Source organism: Moschus berezovskii, chromosome 4 (genome assembly GCF_049115385.1).
Source record: "Moschus berezovskii isolate FMDL1 chromosome 4, NW_MosBer_1.0, whole genome shotgun sequence".
NCBI classification, from domain to species: domain Eukaryota; kingdom Metazoa; phylum Chordata; class Mammalia; order Artiodactyla; family Moschidae; genus Moschus; species Moschus berezovskii.
In genome coordinates, this window is record NC_142463.1 from 26913071 (window position 1) to 26936326 (window position 23256).

Genomic DNA, 23256 nt, shown 5'->3' on the forward strand with positions numbered 1-23256 from the left:
TCATGGCTGCAGTCACTCTCTGCAGTGAATTTGGAGCCCAAGAAAATAAAGTCTGTCACTGCTTCCATTGTTTCCCCATCTATTTGCCATGACGTGATGGGACCAGATGCCATGATCTTTGTTTTTTGAATGCTAAGCTTTAAGCCAGCGTTTTCACTCTTTCACTTTCATCAAGAGGTTCTTCAGTTCCTCTTCGCTTTTTGCCATAAGGGTGGTGTCATCTGCACATGTGAGGTTATTGATATTTCTCCCTGCAATCTTGATTCCAATTTGTGCTTCATCTAGCCTAGCATTTCGCATGATGTACTCTGCATATAAGTTAAATAAGAAGGGTGACAATATAGTCTTGACTTACGCCTTTCCCAGTTTTGAACGAGTCTCGTGTTCCATGTCTGGTTCTCACTGTTGCTTCTTGACCTGCATATAGATTTCTTAGGAGGGTAAGGTAGTAAGTGAACAAAACTGCTATTACTACCAGTGATGGGATGTACAGTTAGCATATGACTTCTGATGCATTGAGGACACAACATCAGTTCTGTAGTACTCCTGGCAAAAATGCATAATCTGAATCTAATCAAGAAGAAATAGCTAGCTAAAATTGAGGGATATTTTACAAAATAAATGGCATATATTCTGTAAAAACGTCAAGGTCAAAAAAAACAAAGACTGATAAACAGTTCCCAATGCAGGGGGCCAGGGTTCGATTCCTGATCAGGAAATTAGATCCCACATGCTGCCCCTAAAAGACCCCATATTCTACTAGGGCTTCCCAGATGGCCTTAGTGGTTAAGAACCCGCCTGCTAATGAAGGAGACATAAGAGACCTGGGTTCAATTCCTGGGTCGGGAAGACTCCTGAAGGAGGGCATGGGAATCCACTCCAGTATTCTTGCCTGGAGTATCCTCATGGACAGAGGAGTCTGGCAGGGTACTGGCCATCGGGTCGCAAAGAGTTGGACAAGACTGAGCAACAAAGCACAGCACAGCACAAAGGTGAAAGATATACGGGATTTTTTTTGGTAGTATTTTTGCAACTTTTCTTTATATATGAAATTATTTCAAAACAAAAAGTTTAAAAAAATCTCACAAACATACATTTTGTATTACTTCTAAATATTATATGTTTCAGAAATATATAGAAAAATGATTGGCATCATCAATGGTCTTTTTACTTAACACTTCATTCGATATTGAATCACAAGCAGTATCAAATGTCTTCTAAAACTCTTCAAAAATGCAATTAGTAGATGCACAATATTTGCATTGAGATTCTGTAATTCATTTAAGGTTTTCCTTATATTTTTGTGTCATAAACCTACAGTAAAATCTATAATAAACATCTTTTTGTACATATCTTTCTGCACATATTTGATTACTTCCTTAATGTACTTATTCGGAAAGTGGGAATTGCTTTGTTCCTTTTGAAATGACTCAAGTGACCTAACCAACTCCCAAATGTTCCCAATTTTCCTTTTTGTGTGCTTTACTGACCTGACTTCTGGTTTCCTCTAGGGCTCTCCTGTTTGGTAACAAGTAACTCTGAATTTTGGTTTGAACCCTGGCTGTGATTGGTCAGAGGGGTGGGAGAGACCATAGGTAGCAACAGCAGGCTGGGCTGCAGGGCAGTCACCTGTTGAAGGAGAGTCTTACTCTTTGGTGGACCCTAGAAGTTAACAGGAAAGGCCTAAAAATTAATTGAGTGGGTAGGTTGCATTAGTCTTGTGCACATCAGGCTAAACCACTGTTTAGTTCAGCTTACCATCCCCTGATGTACTAGCTGGATTTAAAAAAGGCAGAGGAACCTGAGGTTAAATTGCCAACATCCCTTGGATCATAGAGAAAGCAAGGGAAATCCAGAAAAATATCTAGTTCTGCTTCATTGACTATGCTAAAGCCTTTGACTGTGTGGATCACAACAAACTGTGGAAAATTCTTAAAGAGATGGGAATACCAGACCACCTTATCTGTCTTCTGAGAAATCTGTATACAGGACAAGAAGCAACAGTTAGAACTGAACATGGAACAATGGACTGGTTCAAAATTGGGAAAGGAGTACGTCAAGCCTGTATATTGTCACCATGCTTATTTAACTTATATAAATGCAGAGTACATCATGCAAAATTCCAGGCTGGATGACTCACAAGCTGGAATCAAGATTGCTGGGAGAAATATCAACAACTTCAGATAGGCAGATGATACCACTGTAATGGCAGAAAGTGAAGAGAAACTAAAAAGCTTCTTGATGGGGGTGGAGAAAGAGGTGAGTGAAAAAACTGGCTTAAAACTCAACTTTAAAAAAACTAAGATTATGGCATCTGGTCCCATCACTTCATGACAAATAGAAGGGCAAAAAGTAGAAACGGTGACAGATTTTATTTTCTTGGGCTCCAAAATCACTGCAGACAGTGATTGCAGCCATGAAATTAAAAGATGCTTGCTCCTTGGAAGAAAAAGTATGACAAACCTAGACAGCATATTAAAAAGCAGAGACATCACTTTGCAGTCCATATAGTCAAAGTTATGGTTTTTCCAGTAGTCATGTATGGATGTGAGAGTTGGCTGAAAGTGTCCAATTCTTTGGGACCCCATAGACTGTAGTCTGCCAGCCTCCTCTGTCCATGAAATTCTCCAGGCAAGAACACTGGAGTGGGTTGCCATTTCCTTCTCCAGGGGATCTTCCTAACCCAGGGACTGAACTGGGTCTCCTGCATTGCAGGCATCTTCTTTACCATATGAGACACCAGGGAAGCTGGTGCCAAAGAATTGCTGCTTTTCAACTGTCGTAATGGAGAAGACAATTGAGAGTCCCTTGGACATCAAGGAGCTTAAACTAGTCAATCCTAAAGGAAATCAACCCTGAATCTTTGGAAGGACTGATGCTGAAGCTCCAATACTTTGGCCACCTGATGGGAAGAGCTGATCATTGGAAAAGACCCTGATCCTGGAAAAGACTGAAGGCAGGAGGAGAAGGGGATGATAGTGGATGAGATGGTTGGATGGCAACACTGACTCAATGGACGTGAGTTTGAGTAAATTCTGGGAGATAGTGAAGGACAGAGAAGCCTGGTATGCTGCAGTTCTTGGGATCACAGAGTTGGACATGACTGAACAGAACAATAATGTCCCCTGAGGTGTACTCTGTGCTGAGACTGGTTGTAGGAACACAGAAATGAAGGAAACATTCACAATCTGATAGGGAAAACATACAAGCAAACAGATGTTGACAGTGTAGTAACGAGCACTTATAAATTGGAAAACACAACGATTATCGAAAACACGGAAGACATTTTGTGCTCTTTAAACAAATATTTATAGAGTAATACTCCTGTACATAAGTATAATATTAATTCCTCCTTCTTCCTTCCCTTCTTTCTTTGTATTCAGTGCATCTACAGAAGTGGAATTGGAGAGAAGGAGAGAAACTCAATGATTAAGTAACAGATAGAGGAACTTCCCCAGTGGTTCAGTGGTTACAACTCCACTCTTTCAGTGCAGAGGGTGTGGATTTGATCCTTGCTCAGGGAACGAAGATTCCTCATGCCACATGGTGAAAAAATTAAAGTTAAAAAAAAAAAAGAAGTATAATTTATCAGGTGTAGTGACCAGTTGTCCAGGACAGAGACACAAAAGTTAATGACGATTCCTATGCCATTCACCAAGCCAGAAAATGAATACCTTTGTTCTGAATTTTCTTTTCTCAGCCTATAAATGACAAATAAAAGGACTGAATTTTAAAGAACAAATTTTAAGGAGCAAAGAAAATTTTGTTTGGGGTGCTATACTTTAAACTCACTTGAAGAAACCATTCTTAGAAACATAGGCTTTCTATAGGATGTACGTGGTATAAAAGCGAAAGTGTGTTTACCAGGCTGGGAATAAGGAGGTATTTTACTGTCACTGGATAGGAGTGAAAATCAATGCAAAATTGAGGGTAGGGTAACCAGATCAATTGACAGCAGGTCAATGTAGATTAAAATGAAAGAGATTTCCAGTAGAGGAGAAGAGAACAGATGAAAGACATTTCAGAAGCAGAGAGCAGATTGGGTAGGAAGTATTGAAACCATGGAATAAAAGTGTAGATGAAAGGATTTAAAATGGACTACTATAATCAGAGAAATGGTAGTGATGATCAAAGCAGCCTCTTTGAGCAACATAATTTGAATAGAAGGGGAGAAAGTGTGAAGCAAGAGGAAATTGGGCCTGGGAACAAATGAATCATCTTCACGTAGTAGCTACACCCTGTGTAGCATGATTATTCATAAACAAATGCAGATTTCCTGCTGGTGGTAGAGAACTAGGCTTGAAAAGCACAGTGCTAATGTTAGGTTGCCAAACTAATCTTAATTGAAGAGCCCATTTCTCTAGATTGAAAAGTTTTAGCAACTGTCGTAGCCTTACAGCATTTTCAGAATATTGCAGAAAGGACTGTTAGAGCATCAGATGATACTTGAAGAAGGAATTTCGGGGTCTACTTCCCACTTTTCCTTACACTGGATGTATTTCACATGTAAAATGGTGGTAGCGTAGTACTTAATTCATAGAGCTGTTGTGAGAATGAATCATAGTTTCCTTCTGAGCCCCAGTTTCTCTTGTTATAAAAAGGGGATAGTGACTTTTTTTGCAATGTGACTCAGAAGTAGGTGGCAAAGGCACATGCTGGAACAGCTTTCATTGATTGGATGAGAGCTGTTAGGTTATATTTTCTCTGAGGTGGCTGCTCAATTATTTGAAAGTTCCCAAAGACCTTATATAATTTTCTCATTAAGATTTATTATTATTAGGACATAACCTAAGGTAAGGTGAGATTGCCTTATAATTCTTTTTTCATACAGAAAAATATACTGGTTCTATGCTGATATCTGCCATGCAAAAGAATGTCATAGGATCCAGTCCAGTATACTGGCTCTATTAGTCTTCCGTGGAGGGATGTTATATAAATTCAATAGTGAAATTTAGGGAGATTTTACCCAGTCCAAGAATGTTGCACCTTTTTTTTATACACCCAAGAAAGACTGAAAGGGTGTTTTGGAATCAACCATAGTAGAACTAACATTTATTGAGTATCTTTCATGGGCCAGTTCCTTTACATAAATTTTGTCTAATCTTCACAACAACCAGCAAGGTAGGCATCAGAAAACCAAGGTTCTGAAACATTATATAATTCGCCCAGGGTCATAAAGTTACACATGACAGAACTGCAATGGGCTGTATCAGGACCTGTCTGCCATCAAAGTCCCTGCTTGTTCCACTATACCACTTTATGACAAAATGATCTATTTGGAAAAACTGGGGACCAGAGGACTTATTTCTCAGTTTCCCTATTTTCCCTCTGATAGTCTTTTCGTTGGTTTTGTTTTTGATTCTGATGTTTGCACCCTAGAGTTTGAGTGGGATCGAATGTGGGGTGTCTGTAAACAGAATAATTCCACAGCCCCTCCACAGTCCCGGCTATGTAACAATTTCCTTCCTGCAAAACCTCACCTGGGATTTGGCAGGGGTTGCGGGGCGAAGAGTACAGATGGAGGAGGGGGAGTAGGTTAGTTAGAATAGATGGATAGTTCTTCTCTTACCTTTAAGTTACTTATTAATTTCCGGACAATTCATTGGTTAACTCTTCTCTTGCTTGGGATATTATTATTATTTTCTATTTTGGGGCAGGTTGGGGGTTAAGGGTTTGGAATCTGAAGGAAATTCCTCAAATGATCTGCCACTAGACCCCAAATAAGTTAAGGTCAAAGACAATTCCTTCGTCTGTTTTGGGAGAGGACTGGGTAGGGGTGGGGTGGTGGGGAGGGAGGTTGATTCTAGGTCACTTCTTATATCCAGATACACAGAAGGGATTAGGAGGGATCCCCCTTGAATCACCAGAGATGAAAACGAGGAAGACCGCCTCACATTCCCGCTCTCAGGTGAAGGTCCGAGTGCCAGGATTGTTCACGTACCTTCTGGAGAGAAGGAAAAGGTGCAAAGATGCTCAGGGCCTTAAGAGTGGGAAGTGGGGAGGGGACCGGTCAAGCTCGGTGGGGACCGAGGGGCTTCCGGCTCCCGGGAGGCGTCGTTGGGGGCGGGCAGGGGACCCGAGGGCGGCGCAGGGAGCTCCCGGCCCCCGCCAACCCCGGGCCGCGCTCCCTTGCGTTCCCTACCGCTCGTGCCCTGGCGGCCGCCGCAGTCCCGGCGCCGTAGCCGGGCGTGGGGTCCAGGGGGCGCTGTGGCCCAGCGGCGCCGGCGGCAGGAGCGGCCACGGCGACGCTGGAGGCTTCGCGGAGGATCCCCGCCTGCAGCACCTCGGTCGTCCCGCCGCAGCCTTGCGCCCCCGGCCCGGCTCCGCGGCGCGCCTGCGGGATCCGCGTGGCTGCGGCGGCCCGGGAGCCCGATGCGGTCTGGCGGGCGCCGGGCCTCAGCAACAGCGGCGACCTCAGCCCCTGCAGGAGTGGGAGGCTTCGCGGCGGCGCCTGGGGCCGGGCCGGTGCCCTCCGGAGGAGGCTGTCGGCTCAGGGACGACCCCCCCGGCCATGCTGAGGCGGCAGCGGCCGCTGCTCGAGGTGAGTGTGGCGCGGCGCGGTCCCGGGCTCGCTGGCCTTCGGCCGCCCAGCAGGGCCCTGGCGGCAAGCCCTCGGGCCGGGCGGACGGGGCGTCCTGCCGCGGCGGCCGCCTCCCCACCCCGCGGCTGGGGGTGGGGGTGGCTCAGCCCTTCCTCCTCGCGTCCCCCGAGAAGCTGGAGGCGCGTGGGGGGCGACTAGGCCCCGCGACGCCGGGAAGCCTTCGCTCCGGCCTGGGCAGCGGGGCGGCCGGGTGTGTGGAGCCGGGGGCTGGCAGGGTCGCTGGCAACCTTTGGACTGGCCGCGGGCCTGGGAAAGCGCAGCCGCTTTAGGGCCCCGCACGTACATCCCAGAGGCAGGCAGAGGACGCCTGTTTGCGAGCAGCCTGGGCTTTTCCGCGCCCGGTGCTGAGTCCCGCAGAGTCCCGGGGGGAGGGCCGGGAGGCCGGGTGAGAGAGCCGGCGCCGAAAGTGCGGGGCCCCGAAAGCCCTTGGAACTCCTGGAGTGTCATCCCTCCACCTGACTGGGCTGAAAACAACCGTTTGCGCCTTATTTGAGGTGAAATTTCATCACCTACGGGGAGCTCATCTCTGCCTTCTTCTGTTACATTTTGCTCCTAAGCGTGGTCTGCTTTGGAGAAAGCCCCATTCCTGCTTCGCGATGTTAAGTTTCCTAGATAAATACTCACAATTAGAAAAACATCGTGTTGTTTTTTTTTTAAACAAAGGTCTGGTCCCCCTTCCCCACCCCTGCCATAAGGGAGTGTAAATATTTTAATGCCTCAGTCCTCGTTACAAAATTGTCTCCCTAAATTGATCCATAGGATGAATGACAAGAGGATTTTAAAGTCATGCTAACTATCCTAATAACAGATACCTGGTAGAAATAGGACATATTCTAAATTTTAGTAGGTAAGTGATTTGTCCTAGTATTAATGTAAAAAGAAAAGTTAGTGATCATGATTTGATACCTTAGATATTTGAGTATTTATAGTTAATGATAAAGTGGTTCGGATTATTCTTGTTTTCTATTATGCATGTGAAGGTTGTAGAATTAAGTGCTTATAAAACTTATAATCCTGAAAAAAAAATATGCTTATCGTAGAAAATGCAGAAAGTACACAGAGGTGCGTGCCAACCCTCAGTAAATATTTAGTAATGGGGGAAAATTCATCCATAATCTGACAGAATATTTTGATGGTCATTTAAAGTTTAAAAATGGGCTTGTATTATTGGTGATTTTTAAGTGATTATTTCTGTGTTAGGTTCAGAGTTAACTGTTCCATTTTTATTGTTGAACAGCCAGTCATTTGTATTAGACCTATAAAAATGTTGTACTAAATTACATCGCAGTCATAGTCGATTTCCTCAATTAAAACAGAATTTAACATAGGTAACTATCTAAAAGACCCCTAATTTACCTCCTGTGCAGTGTGTGAAGCTCCAGGTGGAAGGAGGTTTTGTGTGTTAAATGCTTTTGGGGGACCTATCCTATTAGATGCCATAGTCTAGTATTGTTCTTGGAAGATTTTTGCTTAAATATAACTGTAAAAAAATGGCCTTCATTAAAACATTTTGGGGAGATAGATTAAGTTTAAACAAATCTAATTCAGTTCTTAATGTGTCTCTAAAGACTACCAACATTAGAATCAGCTAAGAGTGCTTATTAAAATATGCAGATTGCTGGCCCCTTGAATCAGAATTTTTAGAGATGGTGATGATCCAAGAGCTTCATTTTTATCAAGCTAGTCAGTTCTTAGTCCTTCTAAAGTTTAAGTATCACTGATAAAATTAATTAACCTTGTCAAGCTGAATGAAGGTATCTGTTTTCTAGCAAGTCTGTAAGTCTTCAGTGGCAGTACAGTCATTTCTCATAGCAACAGATCATTCATTATCTCATACATGATATGGTGTTATACTCTTAGAAAAATAATGTTTTGAGGGACAGCTGATTCAATCAAACGCATTTTTGAGAGCCTTTTCTGGTAGCTGTGGTGTTACAGAAGGATACCTGCCTATTTACCTTGGCTCTTAATCTTGGATTTCAGTGTCATTCTCTGTAAAATACAGATAGTTATTATACTTATGCAAGGCTTTTAGGGTAAATGCATTTGGCAAAGTTTTGTAATCTGTAAAGATCTTTATAAAATTTTAGCTACCAATGTTAAGTGTGAGGTCCTGTCTTTGGTGTTCTAAGAACCAGGAAATGACCAAGGTCTCTGTGAGCAACTAGGTAATTGTGGAAGCAGGACATGTTTGATTAAATGTTATAAGGCAGAATCAGACAAGTGTAATCGAGGGGAACATGCTGGATCTCTCTTTAAAGCTTCTATGTTTAATCCAGTAGCTTCCCCTTTACAGATATTAATAATTTTTATATATGTTCATTCCTTCTTCTGTTTCCTGATTCAGTGTTTTATTTTTTAAGGAAAAAATCATATATGTTACTTGTGAGCAATAATTTTACATTAGCTCCTTTAGAAAGATGGTGTGTGTGTGTGGGAGGCTCAAGAGGCAGGAAATATATATTACATGATTCTTTGGTGTGTTTATGAGTGAGTGAGTGATAGTTTCTCAGTTGTGTCTGACTCTATGCAGCCCCATGGACTGTAGCCTGCCAGGCTCCTTTGTCCATGGAGTTCTCCAGGCAACAATATTCAAGTGGGTTGCCATTTCCTTCTTCAAAAAGAAAAAATTAAAAAGAATATGTGAGTGGAGTTGATCCCACTTCTTCCTCTGTTACATTCCATTCAATAAACTTTTATCTGGCACTTTTTTTGTACTGGCCACAGACTAGTGGCACAGGCACAAAGCTTATTTAAAAGATAACTGCTTGAATTTTAACTTAAATTCTCATGTTCCTAAATGGTGTGTTTTCTGGTTGTTAATTGCATGATGTGGTGCAGAGCCTGGAGTCAGGTGTGAGTACGAATCCTTTCTGCAGTGTTACTACACCTTAGAGCAATGTGACATTTAGATCCTGAGTTTTTTCATATGTGATGTTGGAATAATAGTACCCCTTAGTACTCAGGCATTCCATGAGATAAAAGTAATCAAAAGCAGTTAGATCAGTGTCTGTCACATAGAAGGTGCTCAGTAAATATTTAATTCCATTCCTTATTTTGGGGAAAATAAGAACAAAACCAGACATTGGAATTTCTGTGTGACTTAAAACTTGGTAGCTTTGATTTTTCAGAGAATAAGTTTACTTTTGGACTTTAAAAACAAATTTTTTTTGATGGAAAACTATTTTGATTTTAACTGTTACACATATTTTCCATTTCATTTTTAGCTAACAAGTTAACTATTCCTATGTTTAGCTAAAAATTAGCCATTCTCTGTGAAAATATATACATGTTACTTTTTCAGAATTTTGTTGATTTTCAGTTATTCATTTTCAGAGTTTTGCATGATCTTTGGTTTTCCTTGCATTATACAGAACAATATTCTTAGTATATAATAATCAGTGAGAGGTACATAGTTGTAGTTACTGAATAGAAATAGCTCTTATACTTAGTTTTCAAAAAGCAGTATCAGTTTATTGACGAATCTTCAAAACATAGACTTTTCCTTACATACTGCTGTAGATTAGAACTAGATTTTTGTAACATGTCAGATATGGGGTCCAGTTTTTTCTTATAACCCATTAACCCTGGACAAGTTTATTACCCCTTATAAGCCTCAATTTATTTTCCTATAAAATGAAGCTGATAATGCCTACCTTATAGGATTATAGCAAGGATTAAATGATATAATGTGTAAGTCAGAGCTGTATTTCAACCCCATGAGTCCTGGTAAGTCAGTGTTACCCTGGAAGTGGAAAATATACTTCTTGTTTACTTCTGTTTGAAAGAGCTTGAAAGGTGATTATTTATGTAGTTTACTATAAGAAAATAAAATCAATATAATCAATATGTAACTATTAGTTATTGCTAAATTAGGGAGAAGCTAAAGTATCAGAATTAGTATTTTAATTGTGTAGTTAGTGGAATGCCTTATACTTTATAATACTCTCAGTCTTATTTAATAAAATAATTTAAATGTGTGTGCATGTGTGTGTGTGCTCAGTTGCTAAGTCGTGTCCAACTCTTTGTGACCCCATGGACTGTAGCCCGCCAGGCTCTTCTGTCCATGGAATATCCCAGGCAAGAATAATGGAGTGGGTTGCCATTTCCTTCTTCAGGGGATCTTCCTGACCCAAGGATCGAACCTGTGTCTCCTAATTGGGCGGGTGGATTCTTTACCATTGAGCCACATTGTTGTTGCTAAGTTGTGTCCGACTCTGCTATCCCATGAACTTCAGCATGCCAGGCATCCCTGTCCATCACTGTTTCCTGGGGTTTGCTTAAACTCGTGTCCATTGAGTCAGAGATGCAATCCAGCCATCTCATGCTCTGTCGTCCTCCTCTCCTCTTGCCCTCAATCTTTCCCAGCATTAGGGTCTTCTCCAGTGAGTCAGCTCTTGGCATTAGGTGGCCAGGGTATTGGAGCTTCAGCTTTAGTATCAGTCCTTCCAATGAATGAATATTCAGGGTTGATTTCCTTTAGGATTGACTGGTTTGATCTCCTTGCTGTCCAAGGTACTAGCAGGAGTCTTCTCCAGCACTGCAGTTAGAAAGCGTGAATTCTTTTGTGCTCAGTCTTCTTTATGGTCCAACTTTCACATCTGTACATGACTAGTGGAACACCATAGTTTTGACTATCTGGACCTTTGTCAGTAAAGTGATGTCTCTGCTTTTTAATATGGTATCTAGGTTTGTGATAGCTTTTCTTCCAAGGAGCAAGTGTCTTTTAATTTTGTGGCTGCAGTCACTATCTACAGTCACTGTCTGCAGTGATTTTGAAGCCCAAGAAAATAAAATGTCACTGCTTGCATTTCCCCCCGCTTCTATTTGCCGTTAGAGTGGTATCATCTGCATATCTGAAGTTGTTGATGTTTCTCCTGGCATTTTTGATTCCAACTTGTGATTCATCCAGTTCAGCATTTCACGTGATGTACTCTGCATATGAGTTAAATAAACAGGATGACAGTATACAGCCTTGAGGTACTCCTTTCCCAGTTTTGAACCTGTCTGTTGCTCCATGTAAGGTTCTAATTCTATCACTGTTTCCATTGGAAGAAAAACTATGACAAACCTAGACAGCATATTAAAAAGCAGAGACATTACTTCACTGACAAAGGTCCATATAGTCAAAGCTATGGTTTTTCCAGTAGTCATATATGGATGTGAGAGTTGGACCATAAAGAAAGCTGAATGCTGAAGAATTGATGCTTTTGAACTGTGGTGTTGGAGGAGACTCTTGAGAGTCCCTTGGACAGCAAGGAGATCCAACCAGTCAATCCTAAAGGAAATCAGTCCTGAATATTCATTGAAAGGACTGATGCTGAAGCTGAAGCTCCAATACTTTAGCCACCTGATGTGAAGAACTGACTCATTGGAAAAGACCCTGATGTTGGGAAAGATTGAAGTTAGGAGGAGAAAGGGACAACAGAGGATGAGATGGTTGGATGGCATCACTGAGTCAATGGACATGAGTTTGCACAAGCTCAGGGAGTTGGTGATGGACAGGGAAGCCTGCCATGCTGCAATCCATAGGATCACAAAGAGTCAGACAGGACTGAGTGACTGAACTGAACTGAAGGTTCTGATTGTTGCTTCTTGACATAAAGACATGTTTCTCAGGTGACAGGTAAAGTGGTCTGGTATTTGCATAGCTCCAAGAATATTCCACAGTTTGTTGTGATCCACACAGTGAAGGATCCACACTATGCTAAAGTCATAGTCAATGAAGCAGAAGTAGATGTTTTTCTGGAATTTCCTTGCTTTCTTTATGATACAGTTGTTAGCAATTTGATCTCAGGTTCCTCTGCCTTTTTTAAATCCAGCTTGTATATCTGGAAGTTCTCTGTTGATGTACTGATGAAGCCTAGCTTGAAGGACTTTGAGCATAATTTTACTGGCATGTGAAATGAACACAATTATTCGGTAGTTTGAACATTCTTTGGTATTGCCCTTCTTTGGGATTGGAATGAAAACTGACCTTTTCCAGTCCTGTGGCCACTGCTGAGTTTTCCAAATTTACTGCCATATTGAGTGCAGCATTTTAACAGCATCATCTTTTAGGATTTGAAATAGCTGGAATTCCATCACCTCCACTAGCTTTGTTTGTAGTAGTTTTTCCTAAGGCCCACTTGACTTCACATTCCAGGATGTCTGGCTCTAGGTGAGTGACCACACCCATTGTGGTTATCCTGGTTATTAAGACTTTTTTATATAGTTCTTCTATATATTCTTGCCACATCTTCTTAATATCTTCTGCTTCTATTAGGTCCTTGCCACTTCTGTCGTTTATTGTGTCCTTCCTTGCTTGAAATATTCCCTTGACATTTCAGATTTTTTTGAAGAGATCTCTAGTCTTTCCCATTCTATTATTTTCCTCTATTTCTTTGCATTGTTCAGTTAAGACCTTCTTATCTCTCCTTCCTATTCTCTGGAACTCTGCATTCAATTCGGTATGTCTTTCCCTTTCTCCCTTTCTTTTCACTTCTCTTCTTTCTTCAGCATATTTGTAAAGCCTCCTCAGGCAATCACTTTGCCTTCTTGCATTTTTTTCCCTTTGGAATTTTTGTGGTCATTGCCTCTTGTACAGTGTTACGAACTTCTGCCCATGGTTCTTCAGGTACTCTGTCTACCAGATATAATCCCTTGAATCTATTCATCACCTTCACTGTATGTTCATAAGGGATTTGATTTAGGTATACCCGAATGACCTTGTGGTTTTCCCTACTTTATTCAATTTAAACCTGAATTTTGCAATAAGGACTCATGATCTGAGCCACAATCAGCTCCAGGTTGTTTTTGCTGACTGTGTAGAGCTTCACCATCTTTGGCTGCAGAGGATATAATCAATCTGATTTCAGTATTGACTGTCTGATGATGTCCATGTGTAGAGTTGTCTCTTGCATTCCCTATGACCAATGTGTTTTCTTGGCAAAACTCTGTTAGCCTTTGCCCTGCTTCATTTTGTACTCCAAGGCCAAATTTGCTTTGGTATCTCTTGACTTCCTGCTTTTGCATTCCAATCCCCTATGATGAAAAGGACACCTTTTTTTTTTTTTCGTGTTATTTCTGGAAGGTCTTGTAGGTCTTCCTAGAAGTGGTCAAATTCAGCTTCTTCAGCATCAGTGTTTAGGACATAGTTTTGGGTTACTGGGATGTTGAATGCTTTGCCTTGGAAACAAACTGAGATCATTCTGTTGTTTTGAGATTGCACCCAAGTACTGCCATTTCTGACTCTTGTTGACTATCAAGTCTACTCCATTTCTTCTAAGAGATTCTTGCTACAGTAGTAGACATAATGGTCATCTGAATTAAATTTTCCCATTCCTGTTCATTTTAGTTCACTGATTCCTAAGATGTCAGTGTTTACTCTTGCCATCTCCTGCTTGATTAAGTCCAATTTACCTTGATTCGTGGACTTAACATTCCAGGTTCCTATGCAGTATTGTTACTTAACAGCATTGAACTTTACTTTCACCACCAGACACATCCACAGCTGTGCATCATTTCTTCTTTGGCCCAGTCTCTTCTTTCTTTCTGGAGCTATTAGTAGTTGCTCTCTGCTCTTCCCAAGTAGCATATTGGACACCTTCCAACCTGGGGGAGCTCTTCTTCCGGTGTCCTATCTTTCTGCCTTTTTATATTGTTCATGGGGTTCTTGGGGAAGAATACTGGAGTGGTTTGCCATTTCCCTCTCCAGTGGACCATGTTTTGTCTGAACTCTTCACTGTAACCCATCCGTCTTGAGTGGCTCTGCAAGGCATGGCTCATAGCTTCATTGAGTTACACAAGCCCCTTTGCCATAGGCTATGATCCATGCAGGGGTTTATGGATGATACCAGTTTAATTTATCCATTTAATTTGGGTTGTTTCAACTTTTTCACTACCATGAATTATGTTACTTTGGATGTTTTATGTGGTTTCATTTCTCTTGGGCGTATACTTAGGAGTGAAATTGCCAGGGTCAAATGGAAACTATTTAAACCTTTTTGAGGAACTGCACCATTTTACATTACCACAGATTCTTCACATCCTCAAAACACTTGTTATCTGTCTTTTAAATTACTGTATAGCCATCCTAGTGGGTGTGAAGTGGTAAGATAAGGCTTTATTTGAGATTTGTAACTTTTATTTACAGTCATTAGGTAAGTTGTTGAAACTTTTACTTGGAGATAAATTGCCAGATTCTTTGATGAGAAGGGGTTTTTGGCTTGAGGATGAATGCTGAGAACTTTTTAGTTTCATGTTTAGTAAACAGTGAGCTGGTTAACCACATTGGGTGGTGATGAAGATAGTGGTATGAGGACTTCAACTGAAAGATTGAATTCTAAGAATTTTTGTCAATAAAATGCAGTTGTAAACCTTAGGTTTAGTTTTCTCTTAACTGCTAAAATATTTCTTAAAAGTTAAGAGTACAGTTGCAAATTTACCTATTAACATTTCTAAGCACTCAGTTCTGACAGGTTTTAAGGATTATCATTACCTCCCCATGAGATGTAATTCTGTATAAATACACATTAGTCAAAAATACAAATTATTTACAGCAAAGTTCTTTATACTTGTATGTAGGATGGCCCCCTGTTGTTTGTTCCCATTCAGGTTATTAAAATCTTTTCTGTGAGGTTTTGTAGGACACAGTTCAAAGTCAGCAGTAATGACTTGCTTGTGTTTCTAAAGTTTTTTCAAACTAGTTAGGAAATTCTCCAGGGAACCATTGTTTGAGTAAACAGAATGTGTTTTGGGGCTTGATTCTACATACAGTGGATCACCTTCAGTATTCTCCCATTTGATTACAAGCACTGTTAGATCTTTTAATGCTAACTTTGAACTGAATGAGCTGAAAGTTATACAATATTGTATAACTGATTTTTACACAGTCTTTTAGTTGCTTTGGATGCCATAATTTCTATATAGTTTTTTAAAAAAACAGTAGTTCTGGAGTCTTTTGCTGGGATTAATGAAAAGGTAAACATTTCTGTTTGTAGTATAGTTCTTCTTTAACCTCTCATGGTAAGTTTTGGTCGCTTATCTGCCACAATTCATTTTATTTAAATGAAGAAAAATAAATGATAAATGTTTTTATTTTTAAACCTCAGCAAAGCCTATCTCAGAATTCCCTTTATTAAAGAGCAAGCAGTATCAACATTTTGTCAAGATATTCCCTCAAGGTTTATGTAAACATTCGTCTCCATTTCTCATTTTAAATTGAGAGAAACAATCTCTAAAAAGTAACTGAAGTAAAACACTGCCACTTCGAGAAAAAATTTTTTAATTTCAGAATTTCGTCATTTAAGACCTTCCTGTGATTCTGGTGATGTAATAGCTGTCCATAGTTTTTTGTTTGTTTGTTTGTTTTTAAATTAGTAGCTAAAGTAAATTATTTTTGAGATTATTGTGAGGTCACTCTTAGGAATTTTTGCTCAGAGGTTAAAAAGAAAGACTGAAATTCTGTATTCTGGCACCGCCCTTCGTGGTCTGCTTCCAGCCTGATCATTCCTCACTCTTTTCTCTGCTTACCCCATTATCCAGTGCTCCCAGGTTAACAAAATTTTCCTTGATTTCTTCTGCCTTTTATTACTTACTTGTGTAATATACAAAAGTTTTGTCAACAGTGTGCCATCTTTCTAATAGGTGTTTTATGTCTGTTATTTACAATCCTTTTTTTTTTTAAGAATTCTTAAAATGATCCTGTAATATCCATGGTGTCATGGATGTTCTACAACTGAAGAAACTGAGGCTTAGAGAATTTTATTGACTTTCCTAAGCCCACATCCACGATTCAAACCATATAATTGACTACGAAGTCCAGTCTTTTTCATCAAGTGAACTTCCCCATGTGTTCTGTATTTGTTTTATCCTAGATTTTCCATCCTGCTTTAGGAAGTATTCAGATTAGGAGAGCACAACTTTAGTTGATTGATTTTGGTGGATATTTGCCTTTGAAGTGTGCTACTGGCATGTAACTATTTGTATTCATTTCTTTAAATGTATATATGCGTGTATTTTGGGATTTCTGTTTTCATACACTTATTTTAGAAGTAGATAAAGTGCCTGCTTTGTGATTGTAGATAAGTATAATAACTGACCTCTGGACCTCATTTCTCTGATCTGAAATTGAGTGATGGGCTAGATGTTAAGGCCTTTTCCACACTTAATAGTCTGTTCAATATTTCTGAAGAAGTGCTCAATGAGAAGATAGTTGGTACGTGAACAACTCCAGGCAGTGCTGACTAAATGTCATGAATGAAGTAACAGAATGGGTGGCAGTGGTCTGTTGGTAGTGGCTGAGGAAGATAGGAGAATCAAGGTCAAGGGATTGGGAATTACAGAAATGTATTCCCTGAATGATTAAAGAGAACGTAGTTCTGAATAAAAACAGAGAAACTCTGGAAATTAGCTGGATGAATAGTTTGTGGCTATGGTCTCTTCCCTCTCTACCTATTATTCCCCTTCTTTTGCCCTTTTTTTTTTGTTGTTGTTGTTTTTTATTCGTTTTTGGCTGTACCCTGTACTTTGTGGGATCTTAGTTCCTCAACAAGGGATCAAACCCACACCCTTGGCAGTGAAAGCACTCAGTCCTAACCACAGGACTGCCAGGGAATTCCCTCTTCTGCCCTTTCTTGTGATGTTTATATTTGTGGAAAATGCATGTAAAACTGTGTTATGTGAAAATAACCAGGTCACCACTAGCACACTTGAAATAATTAAAGCTTTCATATTGCTCATAAAGTGGTAATTCAGTAATTAAAATGTGGACCCCTTATTGTGAATCTTAAGAGAACTTGTTTATAAAGCAAAGTAGGGTGTGTTTTGCATTCAAAAAGGATGAAATGCATTTTAGTGACAACTTTTATATAGCCTACCCACCCTGAAGGTATTAGATATGCTAATATTGACATGTAGGTAATCAGGTGATGTTTTGGCTGGCTGGAGAATTGTTACCCAGTTAGAAAACGATTATGCTTTTCCTTGTTAGCTTCTGGAATCTTTGAATCAGTGAATCTTGACTTAGCAAAGAAATAATCCTTGACCAGGATCAAGGAAGTGTTCTTTAGTCAAATAAATTTTTTTTTCTTCCAGCATACTAGATCCCTCAGAGATTTGTAATTGTACATTAGTATTTTAAAAACTGAAGACTAAAGGTAAAGAATTTGTTTCACTTTATTTAGTGGTCTCTTACCCAGACTAATTGACTGTGGAACCATTTTTTCCACATGATACTTAGTAGTACAGCTTTTACTGATCTAGATCAACTTTTACCTGTTTTATAAAGTCTCACTCTTCACAATATCCATGGCAATTTCAACCCTCTGGTGATTGGCCCTGATTATTTCTGAAGGACTTCATTCTGTTGTTGGTTACCTGATTATTAGAAAATTTCTTTTATAATTAAGATCTGCTTTTCTTTAGTATCTATCCTTTTGTTGTTTTCTGTTTCTAAAATTATAAAGAATAAACATTTGCTGTCATTTTAATATCTGAAGATGACAAGATAATTTTTTGTCTTCCCTGGTATAGTGACTCAAAGCTTACACTGCCTGGGTTTATATTTTAGTTTCACTGCTTTTGCTTTGTGATCTTGCACAAGACATCATCTCTGTGCCTCAGTTTCCTCATCCATAAAAAGGGAATAACAGTAATACTTTAGTAGGCTAAATGGGATGATCCATATAAAGACCTCATTACATAGTATGTTGGTTTGTTCCCCTGGGAATCACTGAGATGGATGCCCATGAAGGAAAAGGGAGAGGAAACTGAACTGACCAAGGAGAGCCTCAGTCTATGATGCAGATCTGGGGGGGAAAAATCTGTCAACTCAATAAGAAACTCAAGAGCAAAAACTTCTTATTAGAAGAAATGGCTAGGTTCTAGAACACCCACCATGTTTAGTCACTGGCTAGGAGCTGCCCAGGCTTCCCTGGTGGCTTAGCAGTAAAGAATCTGCCTGCCAGTGCAGGAAACTCGAGTTCAATCCCTGGGTGGGGAAGATCCCCTGGTAAAAGGAAATGGCAGCCTATTCCAGTGCTCTCGCCTGGGATATCCCATGGACTGGGAAGCCTAGCGGGATACAGTCCATGGGGTTGCAAAGAATCGGGCTAAACAACAAAGAACTGCCCAAGAAGAGTATGGCCTCCACTGGAAAGCTGAGAATTCTGATATGCTGCAGCTGGAGGCTGTTAGCTAATTGTACCCTTTGCACGCAAATGCAAGTTCTCTTTTGAAGGGAGAGGCAAGTGGATGCTATAGTCCTTTTTTTTATGCTGTATGGAACTATGTCTCTAACATTTTCTGAGAGCAACTACTCCCTTTTCCATGGCCTTCTCTTCCTGATGGGAAAGTTAGAAGAAGTAGGACAGTGAGACCAGGCTTCAGCCTTCATCTCTGTAGCTAGTCTTATGGTCACAGTGGTTCTCATTGTCTCCTCCACTATCCAGTCTGAATTCCTGCCATAAGCTATCATTTCTGAAGGTGTTGGTGTTTATCTAGTGATATGACCCAGACCTTTTTGAGGGGTCTGAAAACCATACTCTTCTAAGGGTGAAGTGATTGTGTTTTTCCATTCACAGTCACAGTTGGGCAGGGGAGTATCAAGTGGTACCCAGTAGATCATCTGAATTCCACACATACTCCTTGATCCCATTATGTAACAGCAGCCCTACTTCTCCTGAGGATGAGGTTTAATTAGCTCTGCCGTGGTAGTGATTCTTCTTGTCTCCTGGTCCCTGGACACACAGAGTCTCAAATGCTCAGGTATGATTCTTGATTTATCTCCTGGCAAGTGTGCCCAGGACCTCTAACTCTGAAGAGCCCAGTGTTTGGGAATCCACTGGAGGCTTCCAGTGGATCACTGGGGATGATGGTAAGTGGGGGGTCATTTCGGCTTCTACCTTTCGGTTCTTGAACCCATGGTTCTTAGACCCAATTGGAAACATAGCTTTGAATCAGTACATATATTGCATCCGAGAGGAGAGCACACCATTCCTACCTCTGAGCTGGTACATTGGCTGTGTCCTTAGTAGGTCATTTCAATAATCTGTAAGCCTGGCTGCCTTTTTGTGGTGCTGTTATGTGATAAGACCACTTGATCCCATGGATATGGGCTCACTGCCATATTTCCTTCATGATGAAGTGGTTCCCTTGGTTGGATGCTCCCTTATGTGGGATTCCATGTTTGTGGGTCAAGTACTCTTTAAGCCCTTTTTTAGTCATGTGGTTGGAGCTCTATTGGCAGGAAACACAAACCCATACCTGGAATAAGTATCTTTTGAATACTTGTGAGGATCAGTCACTGGCCCTTTCATGAGGAAGTAACACAAGTGGTCAGCTTGTCATCTAGAGCCAGTTGGTCAGCTTGAGGTATAGTGCTGTACTGTACTGGGGGCTCAGTTTTGGTCTCTGTTGCTTGTAGGTTGAATATTCAGAGTTGGCAGTAGCCTGATTAAGCCTTGATAATTGGGAGTCCATGCCTCCTTCTTTGTGTCCATCTTCACTTCTATTAGAGTGGCTTCTCTGTTCATGTCTCCATATGCCAGTTCTGGGGTGGCTAGTGTCAGCTGTCTGAGTCATTTTGTCTACTTGGTTATTTGCCTTTTCTGCATTGGATGCTTTCTGGTGGACATTAACACCTGGAAAAGATTTTCACACTTTATGTTCACTCCCGTGTGTTAATTCATTTGTCTCCACTCACATCTTTTTATATCCATTGTATAGTCTTTTTCCTTAAAGACCCCTAACCAAGTACTCAATCTATGCATTGCCCATAAGTCTCACTATTCTCGTCTCAGGCCACTTTTCTTTCTGCACAAAGTGTATCAAAGCTCCATCTTAGGGAGACTTTCCCTTTCCACTGTCAAGGTCACCCCTAAGTGTAGCTGTAATGAAACTGTTAGGTTTTTGTTTTGTTTTTAATTTTTATTTATTTGTCTGCATGGGGTCTTATTTGTGGCAGGTGATCTTTAGTTGTGGTATGTGGGATCTAATTGCCTGACCAGAAATCACACCTGGGCCCCCTGCATTGGGAACATGAGGTCTTAGCCACTGGATCACGAAGGAAGTCCCTGAAGCCTTTTTTTTTTTCCCCTGTGTGCATTCACATATTGACCTGACTTGTAAGCCAAACTTTGGTTATGTCCTCCTTAAGTTGATTTCATGCTGCTGCTGCTTAGTCACTTCAGTCATGTCTGACTCTGTTCAACCCTCTGGACTGTAGCCCACCAGGCTTCTCTGTCCATGGAATTCTCCAGGTGAGAGTACTGGAGTGGGTTGCCATGCCCTCCTCTAGGGGATCTTCCCAACCCAGGGATCAAACCAGGGTCTCCTGCATTGCAGTTAGATCCTTTACCACTGAGCCACCAGGGAAGCCCCAAATTTGTTTCATAGGATCCCCCAAACAGTTATAGATGTGAGCTGAGGAAGGGTGCTGGCACAACTGTGGTAGATGTCAGGGAAGTCTTGCCTGCCTACTTACATAGCTTATTTGTGCCCTTTGGTTCTACTTGGGTTTGCTTTTTGTTATACTATTTCTGTCTCATAATGGATTGTTGCTGAGCTCACTTGACTTTATGACTTGGAGAGCTTCCAGTTGAACCCTGCTTATGGGCAGTTCTGGACATAACGGTGCCCAATAGTCAAGTGTTCTATCTCTTCCAGAGCCCAGTAGCACACCAGGAACTGTTTTTCTAATAGCATGACTTTTCTGCAGAACTCCAGGGGCCTGCATTGTAACTCTCCCACTGGGGCTTGCTATCAATGCTGTACTGCAACTTTCCCCACCATTTCTACCTCCAGTGGCATAGGAACTGCTTGCTGTACAACCTGGATCTACTGCAGAGTTGTGTATGCCACTCAAAGCTGATAGCCTTTCATACTACTACTCAGCACGTGGGCCAGAGCAGTGTGTAGAATGTGTTGTATTGAACCTGTGTCTCCTGCATCTCCTGCTTGCAGGTGGATTCTGCAGATTCTAGAATCTGAAGAAATCTACCAGACCTTGTGCTTCCCTTTTTTTTTTTTTTTTTAAGTAGTGGAGATACAAGGTGCAGCAGTTTGTCTTTTGCTTTGGGGAAGGGAGTGTTGGCATAACCTTAACCACTGGATTCCCAAAACTTCATTGAAATGGCAGATGCCTGAATATTTGTAGTTTTTCTCTCATCCTTTGGATATATATCCTTTGACATGCTAGCCATCTCTTGTTCATTTTGCATGAACAACTTCCTGTTGCTGATTTAAAAGGTTAGTGTTCTGTTCTAAGTTTGGGTCTCTTCAGGCTATATTATGACAAGGTATGACAGTTAATAAAGCCCTGAGGCAAAACTGAGTGTATACTGTTGCTCACTCCACATGAAAGGAACTGTTTCTAATTGGGATAGGAAAGAACTCATTAGCCAAATCAGTGGCTGCCTGCCATGTTGTTGTTGTTTGGTCACTAAGTTGTATCCAACTCTTTTGTGGCCCCATGGACTATTGTCTGCCAGGTTCCACTGTTCATGGGCTTTCCCAGGCAAGAATACTGGAGTGGGTTGCCATTTCCTTCTCCAGGGGATCTTCCCAACCCAGGGATGGAACCTCTGTCTCCTGCATTGGCTGGTGGATTCTTTACCACTGAACCATGAAGGAAGCCCATGTGCCATGTAGCTGAGGCTTATATCTGCTGTAGCAAACATATTACATCTAGCATGGAGGCTATGGGCTTCCCCAGTGGCTCAGTGGTACATAATCCACCTGCAATGCAGGAGATGCAGGAGACACAGGTTCGATCCCTGGGTTGGGAAGATTCCTTGGAGTAGGAAATGGCAACCCACTCCAGTATTCTTGCCTGGAAAATCCCTTGGACAGAAAAGCCTGGGGAGCTATAGTCCATAGGGTTGCAAAGAGTTGGACACGACTGAGCACAGTAACGTGATAGCTATGGCCATGGCTACTACTTGGTTGAACTAGTGTTAGTCTCTAGGTCTCTAGGATCCAGCTAGTTTCCACACAAAACAGACTGGTGAATTAAACATATGGAAGGGACCACTACCGCTGTGGCTTTGAGACCCTTAAGGGTGGCATTAATATCTGCCATTCCTCTTACCTCCACCCCAACACAATATTTTTTTGATTTACTTTTTTGGCCAAGAAGTGGGGAGACATTTTTTAAGTCTCATTTGCCTTTAAACTGCTAAGTATGCCAATCCCATTTATATATTCAGGGCCTGGGAAAATGATTGCTGGGTGGGTCAGTGGACAGTGGACCCACTGTAAACTAGACTTTGGCCAGGATTCTATTTATTACTTAGTTCCTATATTCCTTCCCCTGTAGTAGAGCCATAATGATGTTCCAGGTTTCCAGATATCAACACTAACTTAGACTCTGTGGCCTGTAGTTCTTCAAATGCCTAGGTATTTTCCTTTTCCCACTATACTTATATCATTTCAATTCAGTTCAGTTCAGTCACTCAGTCGTGTCTGACTCTTTGCGACCCCGTGAACCGCAGCATGCCAGGCCTCCCTGTCCATCACCAACTCCCGGAGTCCACCCAAACCCATGTCCATCGAGTCGGTGATGCCATCCAACCATCTCATCATCCTCTGTCATCCCCTTCTCCTCCTGCCCTCAATCTTTCCCAGCATCAGGGTCTTTTCAAATGAGTCAGCTCTTCGCATCAGGTGGCCAAAGT

The 23256-nt window shown here is 41.3% G+C and overlaps 1 protein-coding gene across 1 annotated transcript in view; it reads left to right on the forward strand.

Annotated features, from left to right (window-relative positions):
* The first annotated feature begins 6413 nt into the window (after nucleotides 1–6413).
* The window catches only part of ZFYVE9 (zinc finger FYVE-type containing 9), a 189735-nt gene continuing 172892 nt past the window's right edge, over nucleotides 6414–23256 (forward strand). Inside the window, exon 1 of the mRNA XM_088835291.1 lies at nucleotides 6414–6541. The gene's annotated coding sequence lies outside the window, so the exon portion shown is untranslated. The remainder of the gene's footprint in view (nucleotides 6542–23256) is intronic.